General features: G+C 34.3%; 1 non-coding gene across 1 annotated transcript; it reads left to right on the forward strand.

Moving 5' to 3' along the window:
* Positions 1–2,472: 2,472 nt before the first annotated feature.
* Positions 2,473–2,575, forward strand: LOC131060458 (U6 spliceosomal RNA). The gene has a single exon (XR_009110366.1). It is a non-coding gene; the product is annotated as a U6 spliceosomal RNA (small nuclear RNA).
* The last annotated feature ends 13,124 nt before the right edge of the window (positions 2,576–15,699 follow it).

The raw sequence follows: 15,699 nt of genomic DNA on the forward strand, positions 1-15,699 counted from the left end.
TCTATATTTGTTACTTCAGTTGCAGTTTATTTTCTGAAAAGATAAAATAATATTCTTTTTTTGAAAAAAGATAAAAAGATATTGTCCCACCCAAGTTAGATTAGTGTTAATATGTTATAGTTAATTTGTAATAGTAGGAAAGGGGAAGCCTTCCCTTAGAATTAGAAGATTTTTTAATTCACATTGTAGTTGAAACTATAATTTTTCACACCTTCCCAAGTGTACGAAATTTTCATCCAACATGTAGCTATGAGGATTGGATGAAAAAAGATAAGGAATACAAGCAACACAATTGTATCCAATAATAAATAGAAAAGTGGAAGACTATTTCTACATTCAGATTAAATTATATATTAATTTGATTTGATTGTTGTATATATTAATGATCTTGTTTAGATTTTTTTTTTATTGGTAATAGTATATATTTGTATTAATATTTGAGAAAAATTATATATTGCAAATATCAAAATTGGGATTTAACCCTAATAATTGTCCATGAAATTTGAAACTATCAACCTGTCTGCTATACTGCAACTACCTTGCCTATTAAATCTACTATTCCATCCCAAAAAATGACATGTAACCATCCAACTTTATGCCTAAATATAAGCGTTTAACATTAAAATTTTACAAAAAAACACAGATAAACATTTAAACATATAAAATTTCATTTTTTTCTTGCTCGAGTCATTGATCCATAGTCCTCAGGGGTGAATTTTTTTGTCTTGGTCCCATCCCTCTTCTTGGCTTCCCTCACTTCCTGCATCTCCACCTCCTTCTCCTGAATATAGTCTTTTCAATTCTCCTAGCCCAAACGAGCTTCCTTGGTCCCTGTCTTTCTATTCGCTCCATCCCGCCACAACATGAACGACCTTAACTCCACATCGTTCTTGTTCAGCATTATCCCTTCTCCAAATGGGCACCATAAACCACGAATCACTACTATTCTTGCTATTAGAGAGTTTAATATGCACAAAGAGTGGTATAGGACGCAAGCCTTGGCTACCCATACCACCTCATCCTTCGTCCCAAACATCAAGTACCATGCCACCATCATTGAGATGATGTATGTGTTGGTGTGATACCAAAATTAAGAGATGAAGTATTCTTCCCCCAACAAAGTTTCAATAATTTGTAGAAATAAATCATCATCAAACATAAAAATTCCCCCAAGTCTCTTCTTAGAGACCTTCCAAAAAAATTCCATCTGTTGTTTTATTGAGTGAAGCAAGAAGTTCCCTTCCATGAGGGTTGCCTATAATTTTAAACTGCTACCTTCTATCGCTCTCTATATTATTACTTTCCAAACTTTATGAGTGAATTCTAGCTCGCCCTCCTCCTTGATTTAAAAAGCCACATCTTTCATTGTCTCATCAAGGGTTTCTAATTAATGTTCCCTCATTTCAAGGATGTCCTCCTTTGGCCTTCTAAAAACCATGAATGTATTTCTTATCTCACCTACCACTTGTCCCATGTCCATCCTCCACGTTGATGAGGATGCAGAAGTTGGCAGTGTACCAAAGTATTGTGCATTAAACACATGTAAAAAATAGCTCAACATCATCCCAATGGAAAATCAAAAAACATGTAATCTCATGTGCCATCGAATTAAAACAATCTTCAACATCAAACAGTGCTATCCATGTGTACCCCTCCTCCCTCCCACCTCTTCACAACCTGGAAATCCAACTCACATCTCACGTTGGACAACACATCATCCTTTGAGTTGCCCTCTCTTTGCACATGTGAAATTTTAAAGTCCTAAATTTTTTTAAAAAATTTCACCAATGATGTGGATGGTTTTATTAATTCTCCAACATTGTGAGGTCCCTTTCACTATAGAATAAGTTGCAATTTTTGAATCTCCTTCCAAGTGTAATCTTGTCACCGAAATATTCTATGCCAGTGAAATGGCCAATAATGTCGCTCTTGCCTCTGCCTCATTGTTTGTTGCATCTAGAAGTCATTGTGCACCTCTAGCCAAGACCATACCTTCATCATTCCTTGCAATAGACCATTCTCCTGAAACCCCTGGATTCCCTCTCAAAGCCACATCAAAGGTAATCTTTATCCACCCGGTTTCTAGTTTACTTCAGGATGTCTTTTGCATTGGATCAAATGTAGGATTTATCCTACCAAGCCCATTAATGGGCTAATCTTGTTTAGATTTTATTAGATTAAAATTAAAATATAATATAATCCATTCTTAAACAAATTAAACCATATATACAACACTTTCACTTTTTTCTCATTCATTGAATATAAATAAATATAAAATTACCTATATATATTTTTTTGTCAATAAAAACTATATTTATTATTTCTCATAGTTATTTTTATTATTTTATAATTTTATGAATTTCATTTTAAGACATGGCCTATATTTTTAAGATTCTTAAACTATACATTTTAATTAATAATTTAAATATACAAATAAACTTTTTGTATAAATGATAATAACTTTTTGTGCATGTCTCTTTGGGGATATTTAATATAATTGGAATGATACAGAGAATATTAGTATGGTCCCTACACAAGGATGACATGCATAAATCAAGAAATGGTCCAAATTTTTGATGGTGCGACTAGGGTAGGTTTATTTTGATGGTGGTACTCCCTTTATGTATGTAGAAAAACCACTTTGCTCAAGTGAAGGAATCATACATTGTTTTAATTTGGCTCAATCCAGAGGCTTCAAGAAGGTATGGCTTGAGGGTGATTCCCCGAATATCATTAATTGTTTATAGCAATCCTACAAACCTAGTTGGCATATTCATGGTGTGATCTTAGACTGCATTAATATTATCAACACCTTTGATGATTGTGTTATCTCGCATGTCTATCAAGACAAAAATTCAATTCCAAACTTCTTTACAAACCTTGGTGTGTTCCTAGGGTATATTTGTGGATGGGATTCTATTAACCCCTTGCCCCTTGAAGTCATTAATATCGTAAACCATGAAATCATCACTTGCCAAGATGGTGTTGTCTTACTACTTAATCATGACCCCTTTTTATATCAACATTGAAGTCACATAGATTGTGGGTGTTTTTGGGAGAAAATATTTACATTCCTTGATTATTCTTTATTTCTAATTGTGTGAATGTGGTTTCTCCCCTATTCATAGTGCCCTTTTTTTTGCTTTGTTGTAAGTTGGTTGGTCCCTTTGAGATCATGGGTGGGGAGGAAAATTAAGTGGAGCCCAACTCCTATGAAAATGGTGAAAAGACCTAAAGATTTGGGGTAAACTCTCTATAGGAGGTTTCACTCCTTATATGGGAAAGCTCCATGGCTCTGACTTGCGGGCTACCAAAGATTTTGTCAAAGGATGGACGAATGAGATTCTATTAGTTTTCAAAATTGACCTAGTTATCTCTAAAGACCTTTTGGTGTAAATTACTTGTCTCCCTATAGATGGTAGAAAGCTCTTTAGAGACTTTTGTGGTTCCCCAAAATGCACTTGGCGGGTTTTTTGCACTACCCCCAAGGACAAAAACCAAGTCGAGCCCTCAAATCATGCATGGAGGGGCCAGCCTTTAGACCATTTAGGATACTTGGGGACTTGGACCAACAATATAACAAGGTTTTTTATGATTATCCTTCTACACTTCCGGCTCTGCAAAGCCCAGGAGGGTGTTCCCTTAATGCTTCTGCAATCTCCGCACCACACTTGCAGGCATCATTAAAACAAAGCAGATGATCTCACTCCTAAAAGGGGGCTCAAACAAAGATGGAGAATGCTACAGAGTAGCTATCTCTCAGTGATCCTCGACCTACTTTGGAGTGTGAGACAAATTTTTGACAAACAACATCATGCACAAAAAATGAAAATATATTTTGATATTATCATAGCTATAGAAAGTTGTCGATGAGTTATGAGTAAAGAAATATAAAAGAAAAATGACTAGAAGCAACGATCAGTATTACAAATGCAAAGATAAATATTCAACAAAAACCTTAATCTAATAGCCAAAGATCTCGAGATAACACTACCTTACAATGTATCTCATTTGTTTATCCCAACCCACAATACTTATCAGAATCCTTGTATAAGCCCTATTAGTATGCAACTCCTATATAAGTAGTTTAATTGACCCCTTAGGTCAAAGCGTAAGATAGAAGAAACATGCATGACAAAAATGCAACAAATGATAAAATCCCTTGATCTTACTCATTCAAAAACATAACAGAGTCATACACTGGAGAATATGAATTCGGACAATATTTTCATTCATTTCATAAGCTATTTTCTGTTACAAATTACATTACATATAACTCCTTCAAGAACCTGCAATAAACTGAGACACAAAACCCATTTTATTTGCTGTGCAAATTCCTATTACAACCTACTCATTTCACCTAAACCTACTATACATGACAAAGGATTTGAATCCAAGCTTTTTGGACCAAATTTCTCGACCTCTATCTCATGGCTCTAATTTTCCTTTTATAGAAACAAGGTAGCAAAAAGCTTTAGGCTAGAGGAGACACCTATCACAAGCTTATAGGATCATTTGTTACTTAGTTACAAAATATTCCTCACAGTCTCCCAAAAGACTATCCATGCTGGCGGTTATGATGGAGTAGAACCAAAATTCCCAACTGCATTTTGGTAGAAACAAAAATCTTTGAGCCATGCCACTATCACTGCAGATGCTTCCAAATGGATCATGAGATGCATCATCTTTTCTCTATACAGCATTTCCCTTCGGAAATGGAAATTAAATCCTGCCAAGAAGTAAAATTGCCCCTAAACTAGAGGAGGATCTCCAAACTTCATGACCAAGACCAGAGAAAATGGAAAGAGGATCTCTCAAAGGAAAAACAAAGTGATGGGAAAGTGTTGCAGCTTCCATGCCCATGCTGAGGTGATCATCTGACATCTCAATCCAATCTTGTTCTGATCCTTTTCCTCTGTAAGGATCCTCTTATAGCCCTCTGCCAATAAGTGCAGAGGAGTCACGGAGGAGTCACGGAGGATGAGTCCTCCAGGGCTTGTTCTGATAAGAAATTGATTTCAAGCCTCCATTGACTATCCTCCCCATTTTCAAGACCCCATTGACTATAATCATACTCATTCCCAAAAGGGATCCACCTAGTATCGCAGATTTCAGTGTAACTCCTAGCACAATATGGCTCAAAAATTGTCTGCGTTATTTTAAAAATCTTGACAGAAATAATGAACTCTTTGTTCTTCCTACCAACTAGAGACACCACCGAGTTGTATTTAAAAAGGAGATAGTTCTCTTATCGGTGTTTATGCATGGAAAAATCATCTTTTCAATGCTTTTCTACTCATCCTACCAGCAAATGGACTCAAGAAACTATATCCATCAAATCAAGAAATCGTCGGACTTAAACCACCAGTTCAATGCTTTTTTGACCAAGTTCACCTTACGTGAATGATCTTGTTTTTTATTTCTTGATTTTCTATCTAACTATGAGAATCCCTAGCAGTACACATCCTATGATTTTGTTGACAGGTCCTTCATCATCTTGCTTCCAGCTCAAAAAAATCATCCTTATCCATTTCATCTCTTTGAAAAACTTGATTTTCTCTCTGTGGTGGAAATGAAAACATGCAGATGTTGCCACCTCAAGTGTTGCCAGCATTGTATTGCAAATACGACTTGACTTAACAAAACACTCTTTAAAATGACATTTTGAAAATCAATCGGCATCCACTTGTCTCGATTTGTCTCTATTTTTTATGTTGGCATACCTACTTCCTCTATCTCTATTTTCCCATGTGAATGAGGAAAAAATGTCCTCATTTCACCTCTTTTGAAAGATGTTCTCTATCCACCATAGATCTATCCAACATGGCACATCACATGATCACCATCGGTCAATGTTGATATTGACCCTCCTACGTAGAAAGTGGGCCCCTTTAAAACTTGACGAAGCATCGCCAAATCATCCTGGAATCTCCGCTCCGTCAGCTACCCTGTTATTTGACTTGCTCAACCCTCTTGGGATACATGGCATCATCCCGTGATGTTGTGGTCCTTAACATCCCCACATCTTTCATCACGGTTTTGCGAGAGTTGTTCGATCTTCTCGCTCATTATGGGTCACTTACATAGTCCGCTCAATATTCATCGTTATTCCCCGAGCATCTTTTCTACTTAAGTCAAAACATCTCCATCCTTTTGAAACTCGTGCAAATTCATGGGACTGTTAGTTGCTCAGCATTTAATCGAGGAAATAAAACCCAAAATATCAAATTCAAACTTAGGGAATTGAGAAATCATAGAAATATAAAAAGGGGGGCCTGACCATAATGCAAAAGACATAGTTTTCTTAAAATGTCAATAGGAAATAACATCTAGGGAAAAAAAGTGGTCCCCTTTTGATGATGGTAAAGGCCCTCAAGCTTTAAAATGAAAAAGGTAACTCAAAAATATAGCAGGCCTGTGGTTTACAACAAAATTTCATCCGGGAACATATAAACCTAAAAACCCTAAACCCCGAGGGTGAAAACAGAGAGCAACAAAGAGTCAAAATAAATAAAATCATTGTCAGAGACACCAAATTTTGCATAGTCATTTTCAGGACTATCAACTTCAAAGCTTCAAACAGTGCCATTTCCTTGTTTTTCAAAGATGAAGAAATGGATAACATGGAGAGTACTAAATCTGGTGGCTACAATCATGGGACTATCAAACCCCTCTGGGATGATATCGTCAAGGTCATTAAGATTTTTTCACCTTAGATGGTAGATTTTCTAGTTTGTTTGGCCACCATTTCATTTTACTTAACCATTTCTGCCATAAATGGTTGGTTTTGTTTCCTTTTATTCTCTTGTCTTCTTTGTCTACTAGGCTCAAGGATCATAAGAAATTATAATTCCCTTATCCTTCATGACCATATTATCTTGATTATTATTGGGTATGCTAGATATATTTCCATTCCCCTTAAGCCTTCTTAGTCTAAATCTAAGATAGAGTTCTTCTATTATTCAAAAATCCCAAACTTGATAAAAAGGCTAAGCTTGGGATGGAGGATAAGGGGAAGTAGATACAGGATGAAATAAGCATTGAGGAAAGGGATCTTATTAGGCCCTCAACTTCTAAGAAAGGTAAATTGGGTAAAAAATCCAAGAGAGGGGATGTTGACAAGGAGAAGAAAGGTGTTTTGGACAAGGGGAAACATTTTGAGAAGTTGGATAAGGATATTTCAACTACATTTCTAAATATCGGGGGTCCTGAGGAGGTCATTCTAGATCTTAATTCCTTGGTACACAAAGAGGATATCATGAGCCTTGTGAAGAATGGTGCATTGGGATAGTTTGAACTGTCTAATTGGCTCATTTATGAAATTAACCTCCTTAAAGAGAGAACCTTTTCTAGTAGGGTTGTTAATTTGGAAAGGGGAGTTGATTGGGGGGACAACAAGGATGAACAAAAGAAAAATTTGGCTTTAATTGAAGATGTGGCCAGGGATGTGAAGTCCATGAAAACTGATCATGATAGAAGGATCAATATGTTGGAGCATGCTATCATCAAGGTTGATAAGAATCTAGATAGTATGGTGAGCATTAGCCAAAATGTTATCTAGACTAGTGCAGTTGGTCTCTATATGCTTAATAACAAGGTTCAAAAATTGAATATTGGGGAGAAAGAAAAGAAAGGAACACTCTCTAGGTTTAGTGTGGATGGTGTTGGAAATGTTCTTGATTAAGGTAAAAAGGTTGCTGGTAAAGTGCAAGGGCCATCCACTAGGACAACGAGACACTCTAAACCAATGGGCGGCTCTTCCTAGGTCATCCAAGAGGTGATTAATTTACATGATCATCTTATTAAGAAGGATATTGAATCTATTAGAATTCTAAATGAATTAAAGTAAGTTGGTCTAGGTTTGTGTCCCTATTTTGGTCATTGTTTTTCTGTCATTTTGTTGATAGTTGGTTGTTGGGTCTCTTATGTCTTATCTTTTTTGGCAACATTTTGATGTAAATGGTTTCACTACCTCTTTAAAACCTATTTTACCTTAATCAAAAACTTTTCATGCATGCCTAGAGAAACATAAATGATGTGCATGAGAATCTTCATATTATATTACTTATGTTGAAAATTATTCTAGGCATATATTACACCTTGTAAAAAGGCATGTCCTTTAATATAATATAATAATTTACTTAACATTCACTTTAATACAACTTCGTGATTCCCAATTTTTTTGTTTATAAATTTATGTCGGTAAATTATTTCCTTGTATATATAATAAATTTGTGTTGTCAACTATCTCGAGGAGGAAAAAAGGGTAGACTTCACAAGAAAATTATTATAAACCCTTACAAAAGCTAAACAAAGTAATCAATCAAAAAGTGAGAGTGGTAAAATTATGATAGTAAAATCCAACAATCAATACGCTTTCAATTGTCTTGAGCGTGTTCTACACACCGTGAACCATTGATCTTGGAAATCAACTCAATTCATTTCATAGAAGGAATGCCTTTGACATAATTAATTATTCTATCCTCTAAGTGTCTTACATAAAAAAAATCAAATCAATACCAAAATATCAATAAACCCCAATATTTTGTAAATTTGTATTAGAATGATACTCACAAATTTAATAAAATAACTCGATTGATGAATCTACTGCAAAATTTGAGCGACTCTGCTGAATCACCAACTAGGGTAGATCTTCCACTACCAAAACTAATCTTCCAAAAGGGGTTTTTTGTCCTCTAAAGGCTGAGATGAACCATGTTTGGTCTCTAGTGCCACAATGGTTTCTCAATTAGAGAAATTAAATAAACTCATAAACTATATCATACCAAATGAGCTCTCAAACTCCTTTTTATAACCTTTTTCAAGAAATTTCTAAAAAACTCTAGTTCAAAGTCACTTTATTAATTTAATAAGCCTTTTAAATATGAAAAGGTGTTTTATTTTATTTTTAAAGCATTTTCAACACTTAAATTCACTTTTTAGCATCCCAACATTTAAAACTTGTCATTCTCTTTCCAACGAGATATAATACTAAGGTGCTTGTACTTTAGTGCAATTAATTAAATAAAAATCAATATTACACCCAATTAGCAAGAATGGTTGGAATCCATCAGAATCAAAATTGATTATGCGGGAGATACCAATGATGAAAGATGATAATCAGACTTGACTGGGTGACTTACTAAATATATACATCGCCTCTAAGAATTTTAGAGACTAAATTGAAAGCTAGAAATAGCATCTTAAATCACCAAATAAATCTTATAAACCATCTAAGCTCACTGATAACATCAAATTATCCCTATGATCAAGCTAACAAAAACCCATAAATTCAACACCAACTACAAAACAAGAAAACCCAAAATTTGGGTCATTACAAGGTTTTAGATCTAACTATTCTAATTAAATGTATTTCATATATTAGTTTATAATGGTTTGGATCCAAACTTTTGTTTTTATTACTATCTCCTAGGGTTTGCACTTTGTTAAATGAGATCTCTTTGATCCCTGCCCACACTAGGATTTTGATATTTAGGGTTTCTCCTCCCATTTTAGATATGATATTTTCAAGATTTCTAGCTTTATATCATATTCAAAACATATTATGGATTCCTTTATACTCTATGGTGATTATCATCTTTCTCCTTCTTGCAATGATACCATAGGAAATGATTGTATGAATGTGCATGCTTATTCATATGTTATCTTGTGGATTCTTTGTTAGGTGTATTTTTTCATAATGAAGATGTTATTTGAAATCCTAACTAGGGCATGTGATGTAATTTTACGCAGGCATGTATTTTGATAACTATATTTCACTTGCATGTATATGATGTTAGATAATTAGATTTATTGTGACATGATATGTTATTCAATGAAATTATTGTCTATACCATTGAAATATAGCCTAGAGTAATGTGCACATGTGCCTCATTATTTTATTGCTTCAATGGGCATACCTTTAATTGTCTTCAAGAGTGATCTATAACATTATATGGTGTTATTTATTTGTACATTCAAGTACATCCTTCCATGATAACTTACCTTTGATAATTATTCCTAAATTTCATGATATTCCTCCTTTTTTGTACACTTAGGTTCATATTCATTTAATGATCAATCTTGTGGGTAGTTTAGGGCAATACATTACCTTCTTTCACACATAATGACAATGTATCTTGTGAGTGTATATTTAATACTTCTTATGCTAATTTTCTTTGTTTATTTATGGGTTTCACTACTTGTTCCTTTCTCACTCCATCTTCTCTTAAGGACCCTAGTGATGATATATATTATTCACCTAAACACAAGCACTTGCTAGTCCATCTTGTCTTTCTTATGGTTATTGAATTATTGATGATATGTATAGTGAGGGTTATAGTGATACTTGTTTATCTTGTACCATGATGAGGTTGATGTCTCTTTATTTTATGGTGCACATTCTTTTAACACACTTAAAAATACGTATTTTAGCAATAATGAAGATACACATTTACATGTCAGATTTTTCTTCTTAGCATATTATGCTTACAAGCACACAATATTTATGAATGAACTTATGCCAATTATAGCATGATGGGCGAGGTCATTGATGTCACAACTCACATCATTTAATTTCTCATTATCGAACCGGGTGTGTCTTAGAGCTATATGTGATAAAGAAGTGTTTAAGTTAGGGGGTTTTTGCACTGAGAACAATGATTCATGTTTTCGTCATGCACCGTCAGGAGCTCTCGGGATCTCTGTCTAAGGACTAAATTCTAGGCCAATGATACTTTGCTAAAACTAAGACTGGAGATAACAAATCTACTCTAAGGAGGATTTTGGTGCTGCTAGTGCAATCTAAATAGGACTTAATTATAACTAAGTCATGGAATCATTTAATTAGGGCTAAACCATATCTAAACTACATCACTAATTCAAAATCTATTTCACTTGCTAGAAAATGAAATCTATTTTACTTGCTAGAAAATGAAATCTTTTACACCTGCAGAAAACCAAAAATATATTCTACAGAACATTTAAAGAAAACTAAATTCATGAACAAGTTTAGCAAGCTTATGTCTTAATCACAACTTTAATCACCATTCTCACTAAAAACTAATATGAGACTAGAATGCATCAACTAATAAATCTGAGTTCTGAACTAATGAAATGTGAATTTGAACCTAAATGAACAAATTAATCTATGTCAGAAAGCTACTAAATAAAAAGAAACTACAGTTTGCAATTGATTTTCAACTCTTAGAATCACCATAAACACACAAAAAGGAATGTAACTAAATCAACATGCATACTAGAAATAAAAATGAAATCAAACTAGGATCACCTCCCTTCAGTTGAGTGGGGCCTGCTCTTCCTCTAGTGGGATTCGTGAACACAGATATTTTAGATCAACTTCAAATTTTCAATGCAATCGACTCCCAAGATGGATTAAAACAATTTTTGAAACTAAAAATAGTGAGACTCTGAAACTGATGACCAACTTACAGGCTAGCTAACTAGCTTTCTGTTGAAAGATACAGGATATTTATACACATATCCTTATTTGAATTTAAATACAATTTTACCCACCTAGATGACTAGCAGCTAGAAACTTAAACTGCAGAAAACTTTACAAATGCATTTATTATTCAAATGAAACTCAAAGTTCCATAGAATAGATGATGGAAATAGACTTGGAGAAAACACAGGTTTCATACAACTGGAGCGATTAGGAGTGACCAATAATTCCACGTTGTTTGAACAAGAATTTCATAACTCCCTATCTTGCAATAACTTCCAAACATATCTGAAAGCATATTCAGGAAAAATAGAACAAGATATAACGACAACAATTCTAAATATCGGCTATTTCATCATTGATTAATCACAAAGATAATACATTTAGCACAAAATACTATTTCTAATATATATCCTCTAATTAGCAGAGCATAAGAGCAAAAGAAATAAATATGCATGCATATGGTCTATCGCCAGGCACATTAATTAGCAAAGTATTAAGAGTTTTTAAGCATAGATTATGATTAAAAATGTAATTTCCAAGTTCTCATCATAGCATCATAAATTGTATCCTTGCACAATTTCCTCTATACCTAGGCCTCTCTTTTGCATTCAGATCTCCTATGCCTTGATACTATTTTGATTCTTCTCACACCCACCTAGATTCAACCTGATATGCGCCTGAGTGGGACCTTGTTCAAATCTGAGTCCTAATTAATTGGTAGGACCAAGACACCCTGGGTGACATGATCCTCCCAAAAGGGGCTCAAATTTGGACCCCACAATGGTCACATCTTGAAGGCGAGACAACATTCCGAGTGTCAACCTACCCCAAAATTTCAAATATATTTTATGCAATTAAGTATAAAAGAAACCCCAATCCCCGCATTTTCACATCTCAATTATCTCTCTACAATATTTCAACTACATTCTAGAAAATTCAAGTGAGCCAACAATCAAGCATCATCAAGGCAGTGGAGGAGAGGTCAAAGTTAAAATTTCAAGAATTCATTCATGATCAAGACTTTATGAAAACATCCTACATGACATTATCAACCTTCACATGAAGACTTCAATGCAAGATTCATGTGGTATCAAGTTGCAATTCAAGCGTTTCAAATTCAAATCTAGCCTTATCCTCAAAAGATAATCTTCTACTTTAGTATTTCCATTACATTTTAGTTTCAATTCAAGGGTTAATTCCAAATCCGGGGTTTCACCTAGGGAAAACCCCCATCAACAACACTATTCCTATGATTTTTGTGTGTAGGTGACAAACCTAGTAGTCATGGACAAATATTTTGGCAAAAGAGATGATGACGATTAGTTCTGGCTTTTGTCGAGGCAAAAATTCTAGGACCAGGATGAAAATTGCCATGGTCCTGAGGATTTATGACAAGATGTTGGGAATAGATTATGTACGACATCTTGATTCCAAAATATTCTAGTATGTTTTCATCTGAAATTAGGGACTGGTACACAAATTGCCACATGATCCCACACTTTTAAGTTGAACTTGTTGTCATAGGCACTCTTCTATTTCTTCTACTTAGACTTAGCCCTGTGTCTATATTCTATATTTGTACCTTTTTGTTTCATGTCAATTCTTCATCGTTCACCCTAGATCTAGCATTCATATACATTCAAATAAATTTCAACTAGACAAAAGAAAAAAAACTTAATATGCATTCAATCTTCATGCATTGGATCAATTGAGTTCTCCCTTCTTTTAACGTCTTGTGTGGAAAGTTAGGTCATTTCCTAGTTTACAAGGCTTAACTTGTGAAACACTAATAAGAGCCCTACCAATTTTTTTTCTATTCAAGAAGCCAAATTTGTTGTTAGCTGGGGTACTGAGAAGAAAATGTATGAATTTGATAATAAAAATAAAATCATTAGAGAAAACACATTTTGTCCTTCACCTCCTGACTAGACTAAACTTAATTTTGATGGTGCCGCCAAAGGAAACCTAAGAGTAGCTAGTGTTGGAGGAAATATTAAGTGTAGTTTGAGAGCTCTTATTGCTTCATATTAAGGAGGAATTGGAATAAAAACTATTAACAAAGTTGAAGGTTTGGCTACTTATTGAGGGGTCAAGTTAACTTGTTCCTTAAGATTAACTAACCTATTGATTGAATGTAACTAAAAAATAGTTCTTGATACTATTAGGAAGCACTTTAGTCTAGCCTTCATGTAAGAACCACCACAATATCAAATTAAAATAATTCACAAAATACACATAATCAAACATAAATCATGCCACATGTTCAAATATACAAGATGAAATTACATTTTGACATGAGTTAAGAGTACAGAAGCCAACAAAAAGGCTAAACTTAAGGAATCATATATACCTTAATAATAGACCACTTAGTTATTGGAAACTTGGATAATGTTGTTAGTGATCAGTTTGTTGTTATTGATTTCAAACTTGTTGTTCTAGATGGAGTCTTATCTAGACATGGTCTCATACTGATGTTGTGAAGAGTATGGTGTGTGGATTTGGATATAATGTTAATGTTCTATGAGTGGTGTACTATCAAGTTTATAGGTCCTCTGATTGCTCAGATGGTGAGATTTGTTGTTGTTGATTTCTAATAGGAAGAGTGTTTGTTAGACTAGTCTAGAATATGCGTGATGGCTTTTAAATATCTGAATTCAAGTGTTGTGGTTTTGAGGACATGTTCGTTTGGTTCATGTAGTATTCTAGTTCAAATCTATAGTGGTATTTTTATTCTGCAAGTGAGTTGTGTTGGTATGTCCTTCGTATGTTTAGGTGTGTTAAGTTTTCAACATGCCAAATTGGATTATCTTGTTTGGATCATACTTTTTGGTCTATAAATGAATTGGAGGTTGAGTTAGAATATTGTTAAGGGTGTCATCATGGTGTGTGGAGATCTGTGTTATGTGATTTTCATTGGAAGATGTTTGGGTCGACCGGTTGCTAAGTTTTATTGTTCATCTACACGTTACATTTGGTGTCAACTTTGGAGGATGTGTTAGTGTGTGCAAGTCATTGGATTTTGACTTAGGAGGTTGTGCAGTGATGGATTTGGGTTCCCTCTATCTCCTAGAGTGCACCACATTGAGTTTTTTTGGTCTAAGTGGCCTATTTTATGTAATATTGTATAATTTACTTATGGTCGACCCTCAACTAGGTTTTTGATGATCTAACTTGTATTTTAGTAGTGTGAATGTATGAGTTGAATAATGGAAGGTGTGTGAATTGATGTGAAGTGAATGTAAATAGTGTGCAAATAGATTTGGTACTATGAATGTGTGAAAGTCAATTTGCGAAGAGCTTTGATGATGATATATTTAGTGTGATAGTTCTCTATGATAGTGGTTGATGTCAGATGTGTTTGTCATGATATTGGTCACTTGACATAGTGGTTGAGGGAAAATTTCATTATCAGGAGATTATTTTCATTTCATTTTTCCTATTCTTTCCATTGCCTTAATATAATGAGTCTCTTGGCCCAACTCTACATATCTTTCCCTAAGGTTGTGTGCCTTGGCCTTGCAAGTCCATCAGGTGCATATCTCTCCTTGGTAGTGAGTCTAAAACATTGTAATCAATTTTATTTATATTCTGAATGTGATTCTCACTGCGGTTTTTCCTTGTTGGGTTTTCCACATACATCTAATGTCCGTGTGTTGATGATTGATATTTTTTACTATTGTTGTAGAGTAGTTAATTATTTTTTAAATTTTGATAGATTAATGTTTAAAATATCTAGACCGATTCACCTCCCCCCCCCTCTAAGTCCTATGTTGGGTTCAACACTAGTCGATTACAATAAATAAAATAATGAAGAAGCATTAAGACCGCCCTGACAAGAACTCTCAACGTATGTCTCCCTTGAACACATCATGGGTGAGAACATTATCAGAGCGTGTTTCCACCCTACCATGAAATAGTTAGACTTCCTAAGAATCTTTCATGACATGAAAGATACCCAACCCAACATGAGGAAGACTGGCAATGTGATATTGGCAAGAGAAACAAAATTTGTGTAGTATAACATATCCACATTCTAACACTAACATAATGATATCATGGATAGACAAGATGCATATAACATACATATTAATATAGAAGCAACAATCCTTGCTTAACTATCTAAAGTCATTTGAAGATCTCAGTCCCATATCAATCACATTTATTTCACGAGGAAAACTTAACATGAATTTATTCCAAACATGGAGAGAACACAAGAATTCAATCATTCCATC

This window comes from Cryptomeria japonica, chromosome 2 (assembly GCF_030272615.1).
Source record: "Cryptomeria japonica chromosome 2, Sugi_1.0, whole genome shotgun sequence".
Taxonomy (NCBI): domain Eukaryota; kingdom Viridiplantae; phylum Streptophyta; class Pinopsida; order Cupressales; family Cupressaceae; genus Cryptomeria; species Cryptomeria japonica.